The sequence below is a fragment of the Ammospiza caudacuta genome, chromosome 19 (genome assembly GCF_027887145.1).
Source record: "Ammospiza caudacuta isolate bAmmCau1 chromosome 19, bAmmCau1.pri, whole genome shotgun sequence".
NCBI classification, from domain to species: Eukaryota; Metazoa; Chordata; class Aves; order Passeriformes; family Passerellidae; genus Ammospiza; species Ammospiza caudacuta.
This window is the reverse complement of record NC_080611.1, coordinates 1,051,120-1,071,649: the sequence shown is the minus strand read 5'-3', so window position 1 is coordinate 1,071,649 and position 20,530 is coordinate 1,051,120. Positions and strand designations below refer to the sequence as shown.

The 20,530-nt window shown below is 49.1% G+C and overlaps 2 pseudogenes; one reads left to right on the top strand and one right to left on the bottom strand.

Moving 5' to 3' along the window:
• LOC131566273 (zinc finger protein 501-like) overlaps nt 1-20,530 on the bottom strand; it is a 457,422-nt pseudogene that overhangs the window by 2,148 nt on the left and 434,744 nt on the right.
• LOC131566268 (gastrula zinc finger protein XlCGF9.1-like) lies at nt 4,213-5,037 on the top strand (annotated as a pseudogene).

Sequence of the window (20,530 nt, the reverse complement as noted above, 5' to 3'; positions counted from 1 at the left end):
GGAAAATGGCTGTTGTGGGTGGCCAGTAGAAAGAAAATATTTTTTTTTCTTTCCTTGAAATTTGGTTAAAATCACTGGAGGAAAGGGAGAAATGATAGCAGTGAGACTGACAAGATTCATTCACCCCACGGTGAGGAACACAAGGTGGCTAAAAGTCCCACAAGAAGCCCAGCTCAAGTACCTAAGTTCCTGAATATCTACTGAATTCCCAGGCTTGGGTTCTTTGCCAAATGTGCGAATCATTTTTCTCTTTTTCTCTGTCACCTTTGTGACAGCTACAGAGAGCTTTCCCTTCCTTTTAATAATCTGTATTGGGCCAAATTTCCATTTTTCTTTTATCAGGACCTGCCAGCAGCTGAGCTGCAGCTGTGCAGGAACTGATGAAACTTAGAATTGCCACAGAATTGCTTCTATTTTCTGTTTATTTGCGTTTGGGATTTGTTTGCTTTTTCATCACATGTGACTTTGTGGGAAGAGCAAATATTCATCAAAGTATTTTATGCAGAGTAGAGTTTCATTTCTGCCAAGTTTATTTTGTCCAGTACCCTGGGGATGCTCAAAGGGTCTCTGTGCCTCTCACCCTGGGGGATGCTTGGGAGGGGCTTGGGAGGGTTGTCCCTTTTCATGTCACTCCAGGCCATTCCCCAGGGGGTCTCCCTGTCCCTCTCATCCCAGGCCATTCCCCAGGGGATCTCCATCATTCTCACCCCAGGAAATGCCTGGGGGGTCTCCCTCCCTCTCACCCCTCTGCCGGGGGTGCTCGGGGCAGTCTCTGTCTCTCTTAGCCCAGGGAATGCTTGGGGGTCCCCTCACCCTGGGGGATGCTCGGGGGGTCTCCATCCCTCTGGCCTCAGGCAATGCCTGTGCAGGGCTGGGGACCAGGGGCTCTGTGTCCCTCTCACCGCTGAGGGTGCTCGGGCCTGGGGGGGCTCTCCAACCTTCTCACACCTGGGGAGGCCGGGGGGTCTCTGTCCCTCTCAGCCCTGCTGTGACCCCACCCAAACATCGTTGGGGTCAAAGGGACACAGACACCCGCAAACCACCAGAAGGGCTGAACCTGGGATTTGGTTTGGGGCTGAGGATTTAGGAAGGGGCTGGAATTGGGGCTGGGTTGGAGTTGGGGCTGAGATATGGATTAGAGCTGGGATTAGGGTTATGGTTAGACATGGGATTGGCTTTAGGCCTGGGGCTGGGATTGGGTCTGGGGCTAGATAAGTCTGGCACTGGGATGTGAGTAAATACAGAACTGTGAGTGTGTCTAAACATGGAGTGAGATTGAAACCAGGATCAGGGTCAGGTTTGGGACTGAGCTCACCCAGAGCAGGACAGGGGGGATGTCACAGTGGGATGGTTTGTAGAAAATCTTGGTTTGGGGAAAAGCAAGGTGTGAATGCCTTCAGTTGGGGATTCCTCTTGCCCAAGTCCATATCTAGAAGTCACCTGATGTCCAAAAATCAAGTGAATCAAAAAAAGCCACCAGGAGTTTCCCATTTCCACTCTCATCCCTCTCGGGTTCTGGTGGTCCTGCATCTCAGGGCTGGTGGGGATCCCATGGGTCCTGGGGATCCTTCTTCTCCAGGGTCCTGCTTAGGGATTCTGGGAGGTTCTGGGGTCCCAAGGTCCCCCTCTCCAGCCTCCCCTCAATCCAGTCACTTGGGGCTCCCCCTTCTTTCCACTACCCTGTACTGGTTTAGGGCAAATTTGGTTGAAAAGCTCCAAAAGGGGTTTCCTCTAGAAAGCAGATTTCAGTAGCCCAACCCCCAGCCAGTTTGGGAAAATATTTCCCTGGAGAAAAGTGCAAAAAACCTGTTCATTTTACAGGCAAAGCATTCAACAGCCAAACAAATGAACAATATTAAGCAACAAGACCTCTTGCCGCTCCAAAAGAGATGAAAAACTCAGAAAGTCCCTCTGTGGGCAGTAGCTCAGCTCGGCTCACTCAGTCACTTATCAGTCTCTTATCAGTCTCTTATCAGTCCCTCTCCTGCTGGAAATGCCAGGGCCCAGGCTCTGCCAGGTGGGCCACAGGTGCAAGGTGCCAGTGGTGTTCTGGGTGTTCAGTACAGAGCAGATTTAAACAGCTCCAAAGAAAAAGAAAAATCACAGTCCAGGGAACTTCTCTGCCTCAGCGAGCTAAAAACTAACTAAAAGCAAAGGAGAGCTCCATACCACTGTCTGTCTGTCCATCCTGTCCATCCAGGAGCTGGAATGTGGAGGAGTAAATGAAGTGTATGAAAACAAACTGCAGCTTCTTCCTCCTCCCCTTTGCCTTCAGAACCAGCCTTCAAGGCGCAGAACTCATTTCTGGCCTGAACAGACCGATGGGGTACGAGCATCATGAAGTCACCCCAGGACACCCCTGTCAGGGTCAGGGGTCCCGTCCCCGCCTCATCTCCTGTCTGCCGGGGGTCCCCCAGCTCCGGTATCGCCCCTTCCCCTCTCCCTGCCCCGGGGGTCCCCCGTTCCACAGCCCCGGCTCTCACGGGGATCCCCAAAACCAATGTCCCGCCCTGTCGGTACTGGGCCATCCCCACATGGACCACCAAGGACCCTCCCGAGGGTGATCGCGGCTCCTCACCTCCGAAAAAGCTCCTCTTGGGGAGCCAAGAGATATCCGGGGCTCGAGCCCAGGATCTGCGGGCTCTGAACACTCCCCAAAAGAATCCTCCTGGAGACCTTTGGCTGGAGTTATTTGGGAATTTAGCTACTTGAGCTGGGCTTCTAATGGGACTTTCAGCAGCCTTGTGCTCCTCACCGTGGGGTGAATGAACCCTGTCAGTCTCACTGCTATAATTTGCTCCCTTTACTCCAGTGATTTTAACCAACTTTTCAAGGAAGGACAACAAAATTTTTTTTTCCAGTGGCCACCCACAACAGCCATTTTCCTCATCAGTTCTCCCATAAGTTCCCAAGGAGGAAGGAGGGAGTGTTTCAAAGTTTCCAAGACTTCTTCCAGAAAGAACCACAACCTCCTCAGAGAAGGGAACCATGCACTTGACAAAGGCACTTGGGTTCAGACAACAGTGCCGTGAATTCACTGTGCCAAAATAATATTGCAATACAGTCAAGAAAATTGTTAGAGAGATGCCTCTGCACAAATTAGGTGCTAACGAGACCAAATCCAAAATGGATGTTATTAAACAGTAAATGTGAGGTAGAGAGAGAGGTGGAAAGATAAAGAAGAGGAGAGAGCAAGGGAGTGACAGGGGCAGAGACCTCCCCTGCAGCAGGCCAAGTGTGACATTGTCCCCTGTGTGTGTGGCCTTCCCAGGGTGGGGGTTTTACACTTGAGCCAGTTTGGGTAAGGGGGGTGGTGTTCACCCCCTGAGCAGGGATTACCCCACTGTTTCAGGTTGCAATGCAAGATGTAACCAAATGCATGTTTTCAATCCCCATCTTCATCAACTGCTATAAACAGGTGGGGCAGTGTTCTTTATCTCTTGCATGACTCACCCCTGATAACGCCCTCCAGGGGAGATATCTTCTGCTAATGGACCATTGAGTGTCACTGCAGGACTGATAAAATTCCATCATCCCATTGTGGGATGCTCCGCCCAGGGGGAGGATCCAAGCATTCCTACCTGGATATAAGCTGAGGCTGGCAACACCAGGAGCAGCTTGCCTACTGGATTCCCAGAGGACAAGAGCTGCAGAACCACTACTGGACCTTCAGAGGAAGACCAGACCCTTCTACAAGATCACTGCTTCGACAGAATCACGTTAATCTCTCCAACAGGACTGAAGCCACCATTTAATGGGACTGCTGCCACCACCCTGACCTGAGTGTCAAATTATTTCCTGACTGTCAGTTTAAGGCAATGTTTCTGTATCATTGCCCTGATCTTAATTTTCTAATCAAATTGTAATTCTGGCTTAGACCCTTTCCCAGGGTTGCCTTCAACCCAGTACAAAAAACAATGTGCCCATCTGTTATTTTCCTCCAAAAACAGGATTTCCAATCCCCAAACCTTTGCCAGATGGAGGAAGTGGCTTCAAGGAAGAGGAAGATGTCCCAGGATACCCAGGCAGGTGAGGAGGAAGTCAGTGCCCCTTTTCCCCTCTCTCCTGCTCAATCTCCCAGCCCAGCATGGCCCCTGGCTGCAGGACAACCCCATCCTGCCAGGGATGCACTGGGGGGATCTCCTTCCCCTTCCCTCTGGCACGGAGGCAAATCCCATCCTCGTCCTTCTTCCCCCGGACAAGAAGCTGAGGATGGAGACCAGCGAGGACAAATCCCCACAGCAGAACCTCATGGAAGAGGCTCTTTTGAGTGGCTCCACGGTGCAGAATTTGAACAGGGAGGACAAGTCCCAGAGATCCTGCAGCAGGAGGGGCTCCAAGCCCAGCCCAGTATGCTCTAAGGAGAAAAGACTCATCCAGTGCCAGGAAGGTGGGCAGAGCTCCTTCCAGAGCTCAGAGCTGGTGGCCCAGGAGTAGCTTTACAATGGGGAGAAACCCTACAAGTGCTTGGAACGTGGGAAGAGCTTCAGGCAGAGCAGCACCCTGATCAGCCACCAGATGATCCACACTGGGGAATGGCCCTACAAGTGTGGGGAGAATGGGAAGGGCTTCAGCTGCAGCTCTGCTCTCGTCAACCACCAACGCATCCACACTGGGGAGAGGCCCTGCAAGTGTCCCGAGTGTGGGAAGAGGTTTCTGAGAAGCTCCAATCTCCTCCAGCAGCAGCAGATTCACACAGAGGAGAAGCCCTTTTGCTGCCCTGAGTGTGGGAAAGGCTTCAAGAATAACTCCAACCTCATCAGGCACCAGTGTATCCACACTGGGGAGAGGCGCTACAAGTGCCCCACCTGTGCGAAGAGGTTTCAGAGCAGCTCAAATCTCTTCCTGCATGAGTGGATTCACACAGATGAGAGGTCCTTCCGCTGCCCTGAGTGTGGGAAGGGCTTCAAGAGAAACTCCCACCTTGTCACCTACCTATGCATCCACACGGTGGAGAGGCCCTAACAGTGCACCACATGTGGGAAGAGGTTCACCAGCAGCTCTGACTTGACCAGACACCAACGGAGGCACCGGTAAGGGAAGCTGCAAATACCCCAGCTGCAGGAACAGCTTCAGGCACAGCTCCAGCTTCGTTCCCTATGAGAAAACCATGTTTGGAAGAGCCCGGGTGACCCATGTTCCTTGTGATCCATGCTGGGAAGACCCCTGTCCCTATTCCTTCCCCTGTCAATGACACCCTCAAGGCCATGGACATGTCATTACATTTACTCCCACCTCAGGTCATTGCCAGGGGCAGGAAAGGGACTCTCTCTCTCCCTGAGGAGAAGGGTGTCCTTTCCATGTGGGCGATATATGTTGTTGGGAAGAGCCAGGAAGTTGTGTTGTAGTTTTCCCTGTCCAAGTTTTATTTTTCCCTTCTGTTATCAATATTGTTTCTGTTCCGTTTGTTCCTTATCTCGTTGCTGTTACCAATAAATTGTTCTTATCCCAGGCCAGGATCTTTGCCTTTTGTGCTTTCCATGGGAGGCGGGAGGGCAGCGAGGGCAGCACAGTTTTAGCGGGAGCAGGAAATTGGGGAATCCCATTCCTGAACCCTGGCCCATGGAAACCGAGCATCCCAGCTGGTCCCAGCCCTGGTGGCCATGGCAACAGCCTTGGGAGCGGGTCCCTGGCTGGGGCTGTGGGAACCTCTTCCCTCTGGTGCCCAGGGACAGGAGTGGAGGGAAGGGCTGCAGCTGAGTCGGGGCAGGCTCAGGTTGGATTTCAGGAAAAGGCTTTTGCCCAGAGGCTGCTGGGGCCCTGCCCAGGCTCCCCAGGGAAGGGTCCCAGCTCCAGGGCTCTCTGAGCTCCAGCAGCGTTTGGACAGCGCTGCCAGGCCCAGGCTGGCATTGTTGGGGTGTCCTGTGCAGGGCCAGCAGTTGGACTGGAGGATCCTGATGGGTCCCTCCCAGCTCAGCCAGTTCTGTGGTTCTGGGATCCCATGAGCCTGGGGATGGGGCTGCCAATGGTTGCCATGGCAACGGTCTCTGGCTGCAGGCCTGAGCTGGTGTCCATGACAACCACCCCTGGCATGGGGTCTCCATGGAGCTGCCATGGAAACTGACCATAGCAACAGGGAGCTGGTGATGGCTGCCATGGAAACTGACCATAGCAACAGGGTCCTGGTGATGGTTGCCTGCTGAGGATCAGATTTTTCACGGGCCCTGAGAGGGTTTCCATGGGGACTTTCCAGGAGTCTCCAGGCTGTTCCAGAGCTGGAATGTCACAGGCACAGACAGGGGCTCCATGGAGACCTCCCAGGGCTTTCTGGGGATGGTAAAGAGCCCTGTGGTCAGAGGCAGTCACAGCCATTCCATGGTGACATCCCAGGCCACCTTGGGCTGCAAAGGCACTGATCTGTCACAGGCACTCACGGGGGCTCCACGGTGACATCCCAGGAGTCCCCAGGCTGCCAAAGACCCAGGATGTCCCAGACATTCACAGGGGTTCCTTTCATGGGCACAGTGGGAGCTTCAGGCAAAGTTTATTAGAGAAGATCCTCTTGGGTCATAAGATGCAGAAAGGATCCCCAACTGCCCCCACAGATCCCCAAATGTCACCGTTGTGTCAGAGATGACACAGACTAAGATCAGAAGGCTAAGGGCTAAAAGCCACCCATTTATTCAATCCTCTTCTTTTATATCTTGGTTTGCTACGGGTGGATCTCACTCCTCATTTAATCAAACCATTTCGCATGATTGGCAATTAAGACAACACCCTTTAGTAAACAACTTCATGGAAAAAAAAACAACTTATTACAAACATCGTCAGGTTACCAATTATTATTGTTTATTTTGGGCCCTTCCGGGGTTTCCCTGGATGGGGGAAACCCTCCTGTAGCAGTTCTGTACCAGGTAAAAGGAGATGCACAGGACTTTTTTGGTCTTCACCTTCTTGTTTATTGTTATCGTATCTGAAGTTTTGCATGCTGTCCACACCAGGCTCCTCTTGCTGGAAAAGCACCGCAAAATGGCTCTAAAATGTACGGTTTTAAGGTCTTTTAAAGTTGTCTCACCCAATTAACTCTTAAAACGTACATTATTTCTTCTTATCAACCAATAACTTATCCTTGGACTATCCATGTAACCTCTGCACTGTGCTTTCCTTGACCAATCACCCTGAGCCACCAACACTGCAGAAAATGGACTAGATGAAGAAGAAGACAGGGATTAGATCCAAATTCCTCCATCTTGCTTCCTATCTACATCATATTAAAAATCCCAAAACCTAAATTTCTCACCCAAGGGACATGCTATACTACCCTCTAATCTATTTCAGACTTTGGTAAATTGTAATCTGTCTCAAAGTACTGGAAGTCCTCTCCATGGGGGAAGGTTAAAGGCAGTGTTTCTCTGGGCATCAGGACCCCTCAGAGCAGACAGAGAAATATTCCCTGTGCCCTGGATTCCCACACATTTAACCTAAAATCCTTTAACCCTTAACAAGTAAAGTTACCCAAAAATGTTCCAGATAAGTAGGATTAGAAGGAGAAGAAATAGAAAACAACAGAAAGACAGAAGATCCATAAAAAGACACACACATGGGTAACAACAGCTTGGGTTTTAGCACCGCTAACAGAGGAAACCCAGTAGAAGGCAGGATCCAGACCCTGGGCTGGCCTCGTGCTCTGGCTTTTAACCCCCTGGGCTTTCATGGGCCGGGCCCTGGGGTGGGACTGCCATTTGCTTGTCCAATAAGAGCCAGAGTAGCACCACCTGCTAGCGTGTGATTGATTGACAGATCAGCCAATCAGAGCTTGGTTATAACTGCCCCTGCTGTGTGATTGACAGCTCTGCCAGGCCAGGGCTGGGGGCGGGGCTCTGTTCCACCACAAACCAAGGCCTGACCCGGCCCTGGCCCCACACGGGCATTACAAGCATCCCAAGGTGTCTTGGGACATTGATCTCATCCAGCCTCTGACAGCGACCACGGTGACACTACAGAACCTCATGGAACCATGGGTCATTTGTGACAATGGAGATCCAAGAAAACTATGGTGAGACTGTGGAATCCAGAAATCATGGAATCAAGGAGACCACTGTGCAAATCATGGGCCCTATGGAAGCAAGGATCAGTGATCAAACTGTGGTTTGATTTGGATTGATTTAAAATAGAAACAAGGAGCCATTGTTTCATAGTGGGGCTGCGTGGGGCAGATGGACCCTTGTGACTCTGTTGGGGCTCATGAAACCAAGAAGCCATTGTGACATTGCCAGACCTCATGGAATCAAGGAGACCACTGTGACAGTGTTAGGACGCATGAAGTCAATGGAACATGGAACAGGTCTGCCTGGTTTGGACTCCTGGGGGCTGTCTGACAGGTCCCACTGAATTTGACATACCAAGGGTCCCTCCCATCTGACTGTGAAGCACTGGGGCTCAGTGCTTTTATTCCTATGGGAAAGAACTGTTGTTCTTGTCTAGGCACCCATGGCCAAAATTAGGATTCCACCTCTAAAATTCCACATATTCAAGCGTTACTCTCCAAAAAAAATCTGCCAATACAGTCAAGTCTGGCTAGACTTGGCCTCTGGTGACTGCCTCTCATCTGCCCCTCCACCACTGGGGCTTGGTTGTTGCCTTCCTATAGGGACCATTGTGACACGGTGGGGGGTTGCGTAGCCAAAGGGCATTGTTACACTGTAGGAACTTGTAGAACCAAGGGGATCCTTGTGACACTGTGAGTACCATGGATCCAAGGGGCCATTGTGACACTGTGGAGTCTTGAGAACCACAGAGACCATTCTTGAGGAACCATGGAGACCATTTGGACACTTTGGGGCCTTATGAAATGTAGGGTCTTTCGATCCTGCCTGATGTACTGTGCTCGACTTCTCCATGTTTATTGTTTCTCACCCTGTTATTAAAGCTCCTTTAAAACAACTCCATTGATCCTGCTCCTTTTCATTTTCACCACCCTCACGCTGAAGTCAGGGAACCAGAGAGGTTTCTCACAGCCACCCTCACTGTGACATTTGGCATGCGAACAGAGACCATGACATTCAGGGCTCCCTGTGTCAGTCACGGCAGCTGGGGTTAGCTGATGGATAGGCCAGTGCTCCCTGGGATTTTGGATTGTGTCAGGCCCAGCAGATTCATCATTCCTTTGAGAGACCTTGCCCAGGATCTGCAGGGACAACAACGGTTTCACCTGCATAGGATTGCAGGTGGATTTGGGGAAATGCAAGACATTTATTGCCCATTTTGCCACTTTGTTTTTACAATATGCACCCACATCCCATTATTGATTTGGGGTGTTCCGGTGGCTCTTACCCATAGGGCAAAGAAAGAGAAAAATGGGCAGCCAAATGTCCAAAGTAGAAAGGAGCATATATGGATGCTTTAATTCCAACTGATCATGACATAATATTTTCAAAAAACCAAATAAAATCAATAATGAGATGGATGATTAAATATTTTCCCGATGCCTCTGCTGGTGAAATTCATGCCACTGAATTTTGGGAGTCAGTGGGAGTTAAGTTGTACAACCTTTCGATCAAAAGGGACCCCATTGCACCCTGCATGCTCCCCATCTTCCATACCACCCTTGACCAGCAAGCAGTGTGTTGAAAACTCAATCTGTTGCTCACTCCTAACTCGGGACTTCCCCTCAAACCTGCCTTTCTCAGACCTTCCACAATGGTCCAAGATGGCATTGACCATGCTGTCTTGGAGCAACATGCCCAGGAGAGTTAAGATGGAAGGAGGTCGAATGTGGTTTGGGAGCCTGACCATCCTCTCTCCATCTTGGCTCCTCCACTTCCTGCTACCACAACCTTCTCTTCTGCCCTGAACAAACCTCCAGCCTACACAACCACAACTGCGGGTCATGCCCCACTGTCAATCATTCCACCTCACCCTGGGGAATGCCTCCAGAACTCCACCCTGGAAGTCCACCATCCTAAATCAAGGCCCTTCCTCCCAAATGCGTGAAAAAATGGCAGTGCCCTTTACCTCACCCTCCGGCAACAATATAACCCCATGATCACAGATACTAAGCCCAACGGTCATGGTATTTCTAACCCAAATGTTCTGCTCAAAGTTATTCTTCCTCCCCAGAAGACAGTTTGGATTCCACAGAGTCACCTTGCTCCTCAACCCCAGAAGATCCTTAGGAAAGGATGCAGAAAAAGGCAGTTAAGGAAGGAGACTGGCAAATAGCCTCAAAACTCCTCGTTGCCCCCATATGTTATGAAAGAAGGGGGCAGAATCCCAAGTATCGGCCATTGGTTTACGAGGAAATCAAAGGATCTGTGTAGGGCAGCTAAAGACCATAGGTAGGACTTACCTTGTTTTAATGACATAATTAGGGCCATGTTTACAGCACATGTCTTAACTCCCTATGATTTAAAATGTATTATGACCATGTTTCTGTCACCTACAGAAGACACCCTGTGGGAAGGGGGATGGAAGTGTTCAGTAAACCAATTAATAGCAGACTATGCTATTGATGACACAAGGGTGGAATTGACAATCAACCATCTAGCTGCAGAAGGACAACACAGCCTACCAGATATCAAGTAGCAGGTATCACCAGAGAAGTATTGGATGATATCAAAGAGATGGCTTTGCAAGCTTTAATCCAGGTACCAGATGGTAGCACCCCCAATTTGGACTACCTTGGGTGGCTGCAGCTAAAGCTTTAAGACAATTAGAGCATCTTGGGTGCCTGTTTAATAAGCAAACCAATGCTACCTCTCTCACATTGAGGGAGGGCCTGCTCTGAGACATAAAGACCATCAGACATGCCACCTTGTAGAACAGTGATAGAGTTTTTACTCTGGGCACATGGGCATGGCTGTGTAGACTCTGAGGGATGTGTTGCATGAACCTCTCCAGCCGCAGCGAGTAAATCCACAAGAGCACTCAGGTCCTGAGGGAAGAAAGCTTCAAGAAGCTTCACATGGAAAACAAAGACGGGTTCAATAAACACTTCCAATCCTAGAGATTAAAGGGTTGGATGATGTCGAGCTAAAACAGGACTATTAATTCTCTTAGTGATTGTTGTTGTATTGTTAATTGTCCCACGTTTGTTTCAATGATCTTAGAAAGTCTTACAAAATTCTTTCAGTTCCATCTTTGTTGTAAAATAGAAAGGGGGAAGATACCCAACACAGGATCCTCATGGACTCCTTGGAGGAGAGAACTGGAGGCCAGGATGGCACAAAAACCTCTCAGAGACACAGTGTGGGAAGGAAAATCTTAAAAGTACCTAAAAGTATTCTTAAATCCATAAAGTACCTTAAAAACCTTGATCATCTAAAGGCATTAATGAGCCCCACTGAGTGTCAGTACAAAGCTCTCCAAGGGCTCATTAAAGCAGATAATTGGGGCCATGATTGCACAAACCTCTCACAGAGTATGTATAAAAAGGGAAACACCAAGTACCTTAAAATAACTGAAGTACCTTGAAGTAGCAATGAGCCCCACTGAGTGCTGTTACAGACAAAGCCTCTCCAGGGACTGATTACAGCAGATAATTGCAGGCCAGGATTGCACAAATCTCTCAGAGACTCCAAGGCAAAAGCCAAACCCAAAGTCGTTTGAAAAACCTGCAGTCCCTGGGAGCATTCAGGAGCCCCCAGGGCCATTCCTGAGCAAGGCTCCCCAGGGACTCCTTCCAGCAGATCCTTGAGGCCTCTGGGATGTGGGCTAGGGGGGGGATGCTGAGGGCAGGACAAGGGGCTGACACTGCCCAGCCTGGCTGAGGCTGTGCCAGGAGGCCCCAGGGCCTCAGGACAAGGTGTCTCCTCCCAGCCCTTGGTGGCACAGACCCTGCTGCTGTGCCCCAGGGTACCAAGACTTGGCTTCTCTTTGTCCCCACCTGTCATCACTGCCTGCAGTTCTCTGCTCTGCCTGGGGCCTAGGGACACTTTCTCAGTGGTGTCCCTCAGTGGGACCCATTAAAAATCCAAGAAACTTTGGAGTTGGATTCTGCCTTGAAGTTCTGGAGAGGTTTCTTCAGCTCCCTCTCAGGGACTGATGTTCAGGGCCTGAGCACAAAGCCCCAGAGGCTCATTAAAGTCCTGGTGCTGTGTCTGTGCTGCTGAGCTGGGCTGGGCTCCTGGCCCAGAGGCAGCTCCTGGTAACCAAGAAGAGCTTCAAAAGCACATTGCTCTTGATGAGCAGCTTTTCTACCAGCCCAGCAGGGCTGGGGCACTGCCTGCAGCCACCCCGGGCACAGAACTGAGGCACAGAGAGCTTCAATCAGTCAGGTCTGGGAAGGGGCTGAGAAGTGCCTGGGGCAGAATCACTGCCAGCCCTTGGCACAGGAACCTCTGGCTGCAGGACAATGCAGATGCAGCTCTTGGAGCCATCTCTTAAAGCAGGAACATCCCAATGTCTACAGATCCTGTGAGTACATTCTCTGATTGTCTCTTCTTTAGAGCAGCCCGGGGTGCCCAGGGCTGTCCTGCAGAGCAGGGTCCTGCAGCCCAGGGCGCTGTGCTGGGGCAGGGACTCTGCTGCCTGCCAGGGACAGCTCTCAGCCAGCCCTGGCAGCTGCTCCCAGCACTGGGGGACAAGATCTGGGTGGGAGGAGACAGCTGATAAGGCTTGGAAGTGTTCTCCTTGTGTGGTGAGGGTGCTGCATTGTTCAGGACTGCTCCCAGCATGGCATTTAACTGCAGAACATTTCCAAGTAGATTATACAAGGTGCTTAGAGAGGTAGGGGCTGCATAAAAGGGAAAATCCTACTTTTTAATCTACTGCTGTGGGTTGCCTGGATGGAAAATTGCATGTAGATTTTCATCTCTCAGTTCAGGTCAAGAAAAATTAAAAAATTATCTCTCTGATCTGAACAAACAGGGCAGTGATAGAAATCAGCACAGGGCCCCTTAGAGGCAGCATCAGTGTCATTTTTCCAGCCTCCTCAGGGTTTCTCTGGTTTTTCCATCAGAGACTACAGAAGCAAAGCTGAAAGATGTCTGCAGGGCAGAAATAAGCCCCTTGGGCTGGGCTGGGCTCTGACAGCACTGGCAGGGCCCAGCCCTGGGCACAGGGAAGCAGCTGCTGGCAGGGACAGCTCCAGGCAGCAGAGCCCTGGGCAGGCAGTGGGGGGGAAGTGCCCCCTGGCTGTGCTGGAATATTTAAAGTCCTCTTCAAACCCAACTATTCCATGATTACTTTCTTACAGTTCTCCATGTGCAGCCCCAGCAAATGTCCAACAGCAGCTCCATCAGGCACTTCCTCCTTCTGGCATTGGCAGACACGTAGCAGCTGCAGCTCCTGCACTTCTGCCTCTTGCTGGACATCTCCCTGGCTGCCCTCCTGGGCAACGGCCTCATCATCAGCGCTGTAGTCTGCGGCCACCACCTGCACACGCCCATGTTCTTCTTCCTGCTCAACCTGGCCCTCACTGACCTGGGCTCCATCTACACCACTGTCCCCAAAGCCATGCACAATTCCCTCTGGGACACCAGGAGCATCTCCTACACTGGATGTGCTGCACAGTTATTTATTCTCATCTTCTTCCTTGCATCAGAGTTTTATCTGCTGACCATCATGTGCTACGACCGCTACGTGTCCATCTGCAAACCCCTGCACTACGGGACCCTCCTGGGCAGCAGAGCTTGTGCCCACATGGCAGCAACTGCCTGGGGCAGTGCCTTTCTCAATGCTCTCATGCACACAGCCAATACATTTTCTCTGCCCCTTTGCCATGGCAATGCCCTGGGCCAGTTCTTCTGTGAAATCCCCCAGATCCTCAAGCTCTCCTGCTCAAATTCCAACCTCAGGGAATTTGGGCTTCTTGTAGTTACTGGTAGTTTAGGTTTTGGTTGTTTTGTGTTCATTGTTTTCTCCTATGTGCAGATCATGAGGGCTGCACTGAGGATCCCCTCTGAGCAGGGACGGCACAAAGCCTTTTCCACCTGCCTCCCTCACCTGGCTGTGCTCTCCCTGTTCATCAGCACTCTGCAGTATGTGCTTACCTGAAGCCCCCCTCCATGTCCTCCCCATCCCTGGATCTGGTCCTTTCAGTTCTGTACTTGGTGGTTCCTCCAGCCCTGAACCCCATCATCTACAGCCTGAGGAACCAGGAGCTGAAGGCTGCCGTGTCGACACTGATGACTGGATGCTTTCACAAACATTAAACTGCTGGCCAATTTGTGCAACTCACTTGTAATAAAAGCGATCTTTGATACTCCTTGTTGGATTCATTTTGGAGGATTTTTACTGTTGTTTTATTTTTTTCATATTGTCCACAGAGAAATGTCACTTTTTGCGCTATTTCTCATTTTGTTTCTCTCCACCTTCCCTGTGGCCACAGACTGTGTCAATGAGGAGCTATTCCCTTGGTGGGTTTAAAGGAACTAAAAGTACTCCCAGCAGAGTTTTCTCCAAAAATACCCTTTTGTTGCCTTGTCTGGAGCTGCAGCAGCAATGTCTGTGTGCAGAGCTGGGGGCAGATCAGCGCTGGCACAGCAGCAGCAGCAGCACTTGGTGTTGCCAGTGCTGCTGCCGTGGCCCTGCCCCACTGCCCTGGTGGCCCTGGTGTTGCTGCAGGGCCTGAGTGCTCTCGGGGCCGGGCACAGCCCTGGGGGTGGCAGTGCCGGGGCTGCAACAGGGACAGGCCATGGGCACTGCTGGGGCAGCGCTGACGCCTCAGCCCAGGGCCTGGGGGCTCCAGGCTCCTTGCCCAGGCTCTCTCAAGAACACGCCCAGGCCAATGCTCAGCACGGAAAAGCCCCGTGAGCAGCCCCAGGCTGGCTGTGGGCAGGCTGGGGGCAAACAGCATGGCTGGGGCTCTGCAAGGGCCCTGGGGGAGACAGGAAGGAGCAGCAGAGCAGGGGCTGATCCATCCCCAGTGCACTGGACAGCCCAGGGCAGCGTCCCAGAGCGTCCTCATGGAGCTGCCAACAACATCCCCCCTCTGCAGCCCTGGCCTCTCCCCCAGCTCACACAGGTGCCCCATCCTTGCAGGCACAGACACGGCAGCATTGGCTCAGAAGCCCCTGTTTGCATTGCACACAGCAGGCAGGAGCACCCCCATGCTGTTGCTGTGGTGACATGAACCTGAGGGAGCACAAATGCCATCAGCCCCTGGGGCCAGAAAGGGCTGGGGGACACCAGGAAAACCACTCAGCTTTGTCCTGGCCTCTGCACTCAGCCAGAAAGTTTGTTCCCATCAGCTGGGAGTTTCCTGTCCCACTGCAGACGCTGTTGCTCAGAGCCAAAGCTGCCTGGCAGCCACCCCCAAACTGCCCTGAGCATTTCCTTGGCTTAACCTTTGCTTTCTTTACACTTCCTGCTGCAAATTTCTTCCCATTGTCCACCCCTGTTCCCTCCCCTGCAAACAGCCCAGCCCTGTTTGCCCTTTCCTCTCTGGCCCCACTCCCCATTGCAGTTCCTGACCTGTGATGCCGAATTTTGCCCCAAAAGGCGAGAATAACTGCTTAAGAGACTCAGCCTAAGTCAGATAAGCAGGAGGTATTTTATTACGACGCGTCGGAGAAATCACGAAATGGATTTCTGGATTATGCACCGCAAAAGCGGGTTTTTATACAATTTTAAACAAGGATTACATCATTTATTACATGCATATTCATAGGCAGGTGGAGTCTTCTGGGAATTCTTGGTCTTCCTCAGTTAAATTTTAAGCTTTTCCTAATTTGGTCTTCTTCCTGTTATCCTTGGCATGTTTTTCCATGACTTAGCTGAAGTAACTGTTGTACTTGGCTTGATCCTAACGGGTTGGCAGGTCACTTTAACTTATTGGCTTCCACTTCTTCTTCTTCAAATATTCTAATTCCAAAGTTTCTTCTGTGAGTGTATTTTAGATTACCTATCCAAATATTGTGAGTGTATTTTTACATTGCCTTACCTAAGTATCTGATCAAAGATCTTCCTGAAAGTGTATTTTAGGTTATTTATTAACTGCTGCAATTCCCTTAATATATTTTTGAGTGTCTTTAATTCTTTTATTTTTCAGAAGCTATTAACCATTATAATAAATGGCTTCATTTCCCCCCTTTTCTTATTACTTACGAATTCTTTCGTCAAATTCTAACCCTGTAGGGCGCTGATATGCTCGTACCATAGCCCAGATCATTTGGGTTCTTTTCATTATAATTCTCAGTCTCCACCACATGCAAATATTTGTAAGAGTTAATAGTAACAGAACTATGATTATTATTAGCGTTGGGTGCACCAGATAGTTAAAGACTTGTGTAGCTGTTGGGGAGTATCCTACAAAGATATCCCACCAATGATGCTGGCCTACTTGTTCTACTTTAGTCAGGACATTCTGTATTTTTTCTGAATTATGTTCTACCTGCCATACCATTCGTTTGGTTGTTTGATTTACCTTTTGTATTAATTCCCTTACTTTAGGATGTGTGAGCATTGCTTTAAGGACTTCGACGTCCATCCCTATTTGTAATTTCGGTATCTCTTGATATAGGTCAAAATCTGCATTAATTAGCTGTTGAGTAGTTATTGGGACAGTATAATGAAAGTCACAACCTACTATCTTGGTGAAGTTGCATACACAAAAGTTAGTATTGTTAGTCTTTTCTTGGCAATTATCTATGGTGACGTTATCGCAAGCTGTCCTCACACAAGCGCACCCATTCCCTATATAATAAACTTGTGATTGTGTTCTATTATGCGGAAGCATTTCAAAGGTACATACACTATTTTCAGCATCTAAACATAGATCTTCCGCTTCTACTACAGCGTTTTCACAGACATAGCCTAATTGTCCTCTAGGAATACATGCTTCTGTGCTAACCGATTGCCACCTATTTTTGGTATTATCATAACTAGCCCAGACATTATGGTCTATGGGCTTGACAATAACATCTTGATGTATTGTCCCTAGAGTGAGGATAGGAAAGATAGCTCTTTCCTCTGCTGCACTAATGGTGAGGACATAGGCTTCAATGTGTTCCTGTTGAGGCTCATAAGTGAAATTTACTAATTGCCACCAGGCTTGGTGGTCCTTCTCAAATTGTGTAGTATGATTGTCCTTTAGTATTGTTTCTCTTATCTCTTGAGGTAATATACCTGACATTCCTTCTCTCATTATTCCTGCCGCTACTGATTGTACCCATTGTTGTGTCTGAGGGCACTGGATAGCTAGTGCAATTTCTTTGCTATGTTCCCCTGTATAGTTAGCGAACTTCAAAAAATCCTCTTCAGTATGGTTTGCTACCATGGTTAGTAGTTTTACTACTAGTGATTGTGTTTCTGCTAATGTGAGCATGGATGAACTGAGGGGCATTTTTAGCTTTCCTAAGTTCGACGTAACGGTACTTAATTTATTCACTAATACTTCTTGATCTATCGTGTTTAATATACCAAATCCAGTGCCAATCCATCCACTTAGATCTCTTTGTACTCTTCTATGATGAGACCTTGTTGCTAGCCATGCATTCCATCCCTTAAGGCTTTGCTGTATAAATGGTTGGCAACCCTTTTGCAAATACGTAATATCGGTGTGAAGGTTCATCTGCACCTTCTTCAGGGAATAAGTGGGGTCTAACAATAATTTTTGTTCATTAGATTTTCTTATCACCTGAGGCCCTATAAAGGTTAGGTTATGTACTACTTTACATACCACCGGTGGAGTGGTTTCTTAGGTCAAGTCTAGATCTGGATACAATGGGATCACGTCTTCCGGTAATGCTACCTTATATGCGACAGCACGCTTAGGGAAGCCAAAACCCATTTCCAGCGCTTTCAGCTCCCTTTCACATGTGAACCTCATCGACTGATCCAATCTAAATGCCATCTCACACTGTGCTTTCCCTTCCTCAGGACCATTAGATGTTACAATCTTTCCCGCAGAGAAGAGAAGAGGGTGTAAGTCAAGGGTTATGTTTTGAGGATGTAGTTCCCCAAGCGGATCTTCTCTATAAATTACTGAATTTCGGGGTTGTGATCCGGGTGGATCTTCCCTGAAGTCACTCCACTGACATGAAATTGGGCCCTTCTGCTGCATCCAGACAGTGGGCTTTCCCATTTTCACTGGACTAAAGGTGATTAGGTTGTGTTCAGAGGCTGCCATCAAGGGTTGGATTGTTAATACTAGCCGTCTTGTTTTTCCTTCTACTGGGTCAAGCTCTCGACAACCAACTTGGATTTGGTCTCCCTCGTACGCTACTATAGAGGGCTGATCCCATACTTTACTCGCGTATGGTTGATTGTTACGTAAGGCATAAACCTCAAAGTAGGGCCCCTTCGTTCCTGTTTCCAACTCCGGGTGGATACACTGGTGTGCGTTAGACCATGGGTCTATTGAGACAGAGCCTTGGGGAAGCACTATACTTATCATTAGTCCAATGATCAGGGTTGTGAAGATCTGAGGTGGAGTCAGGATCATGATGTCTGCTCCTCTTTTTTATTCTCCGGAGCTTTCTTGACTCGTGAGTAATGGATCCACGTGGGTCGCTCCTTGATCCGAAGCGCAGTGAAGGTAGTCAGCAGTACTTGGAAAGGTCCCTCCCACTTCTCTTGTAGGGGTTTTCCTAAAATATTCTTAACATACACCCAATCAGAGGGATTAAACGGATGCAATTTGCAGTCGGGTTGTTTAGGTTGGTGCCCTATCACCACAGTAGCATTCTTATCAAACTGTTTCCCCACCGTAATTACATAATCATAAATATACTGATTACCGATTTGGTCTATAGCGTCCCCATTTACAACTTGCATAGCATAAGGTCTACCATACAAAATTTCAAATGGGCTTAACTTTTCTTTTGATCTTGGTTTGACTCTCAGCCTAAGCAGAGCAATAGGCAAAGCCTGATACCACTGCAAATTAGTCTCCTGGCATATTTTGGCAATTTGCTGTTTGATGAGATGATTCATCTTTTCCACTTGCCCACTGGCCTGTGGACGATAAGGTGTGTGTAGTTGCCATTTGATTTGTAATGCTTTGCTTATTGCTCTCACCACTTTTGCACAGAAGTGTGTACCTCTATCCGAAGAAATGCTCTTTGGTACCCCAAACCGTGGAATAATTTCATTCAACAGTACTTTAGTCACTTCTCTTTCCTTATTTGTCCTACAAGGGAATGCTTCAGGCCACCCAGAAAATGTATCAGTTAGTACCAACAAATACCGAAACCCCCCTTTTCTTGGGAGTTCAGAAAAATCAATTTGCCATACTTCACCTGGGAATTTACCTCGATTTATGGCTCCTTGATGTACTTTGGTTCCTGTGTTCGGGTTATTTTTCAGACACCGCTCGCACTGGGATGTGACGTGCTTTACAGTAGTAAATAATTTCAGTCCTGCTATCCTGGCTCGCAAATGTTGATAAAGCGGATCTAGACCCCAATGGGCCTTTTCATGCTCCGCCTTCACAATCTGCCACATTATGTTCCCTGGTATTATCAACTGTCCTGTTTCTAATTGTCCCCATCCACTGTCTAACAGTTTACCTTTATTCTTTTGAATCCATCTATGATCTGATTCTTGGTATTCTGGCTTGATATTGGTATCCAGCTCTCCTGGTATTAGGGCCACTATTTCCACTTCTCTTTTCCTTGTGGCAGCCAATTTAGCTTCTGTATCTGCCTTCCTGTTCCCTATTTCTGGAATAGTGTTACCTTTCAGATGTCCTTTACAATGCATTATGGCCACTTGTGCTGGGAGTTGGACCGCCTCTAGCAATCGCAGAATCTCTTCTGCATGTTTGACTGTTTTTCCTTGTGTAGTCAATAGTCTTCTTTCTTTCCAGATGGCCCCATGAGCATGTACAACAGAGAAGGCATATTTAGAGTCTGTCCATATATTAATTTGCATGTTTTCTGCCAATTCCAGGGCTCGGGTCAGAGCTATCAGCTCTGCCTTTTGGGCTGAGGTCCCTGCAGGCAAGGGGTTTGACTCAATTACCCTTTCTGTAGTGGTGACTGCATAGCCAGCCATTCTTACTCCTTGCTTCACGAAGCTGCTGCCATCTGAGAACCAGTTGTCCGCACCTTCGAGCGGCTCTTCTTTGAGATCTGGGCGACTGGAATAGACGGCTTCAATTGTTTCCAGGCAGTCGTGTTCGATGGGTTCTGCTGGGGCTCTCCCTTCTAGAAATGAAGCTGGGTTCACAATGTTAGTTACCTGAATGGTTACGTCATCTGATTCAGCCAAGATGGCCTGGTATTTTAGGAATCTGGAAGGGGACAACCAATGGTTGCCTTTCTGTTCCAGCACAGCCGACACAGTGTGAGATACTAACACAGTCATCTTTTGGCCCAGTGTGAGCTTTCTGGCCTCTTCTATGTTAATTATCACTGCAGCCACTGCCCTCAGACAGCCTGGCCATCCTTTACTTACTTCATCCAATCGCTTGGAGAAGTAGGCCACAGCTCTCTTGTGTGTTCCCAACTGCTGTGCCAGGACTCCTAGGGCCATCCCTTGTCCTTCATGGGAGAACAGCCAGAATGGTTTTGATACATCTGGGAGACCTAAAGCCGGTGCTCTCATTAGCTCCAGCTTCAACTTCTTGAAGGCCCCTTCTGCTTCGGGAGTCCAAACTAGAACATCCTTAGTTTCTTTCAACAAATCGTACAGTGGTTTAGCGAGT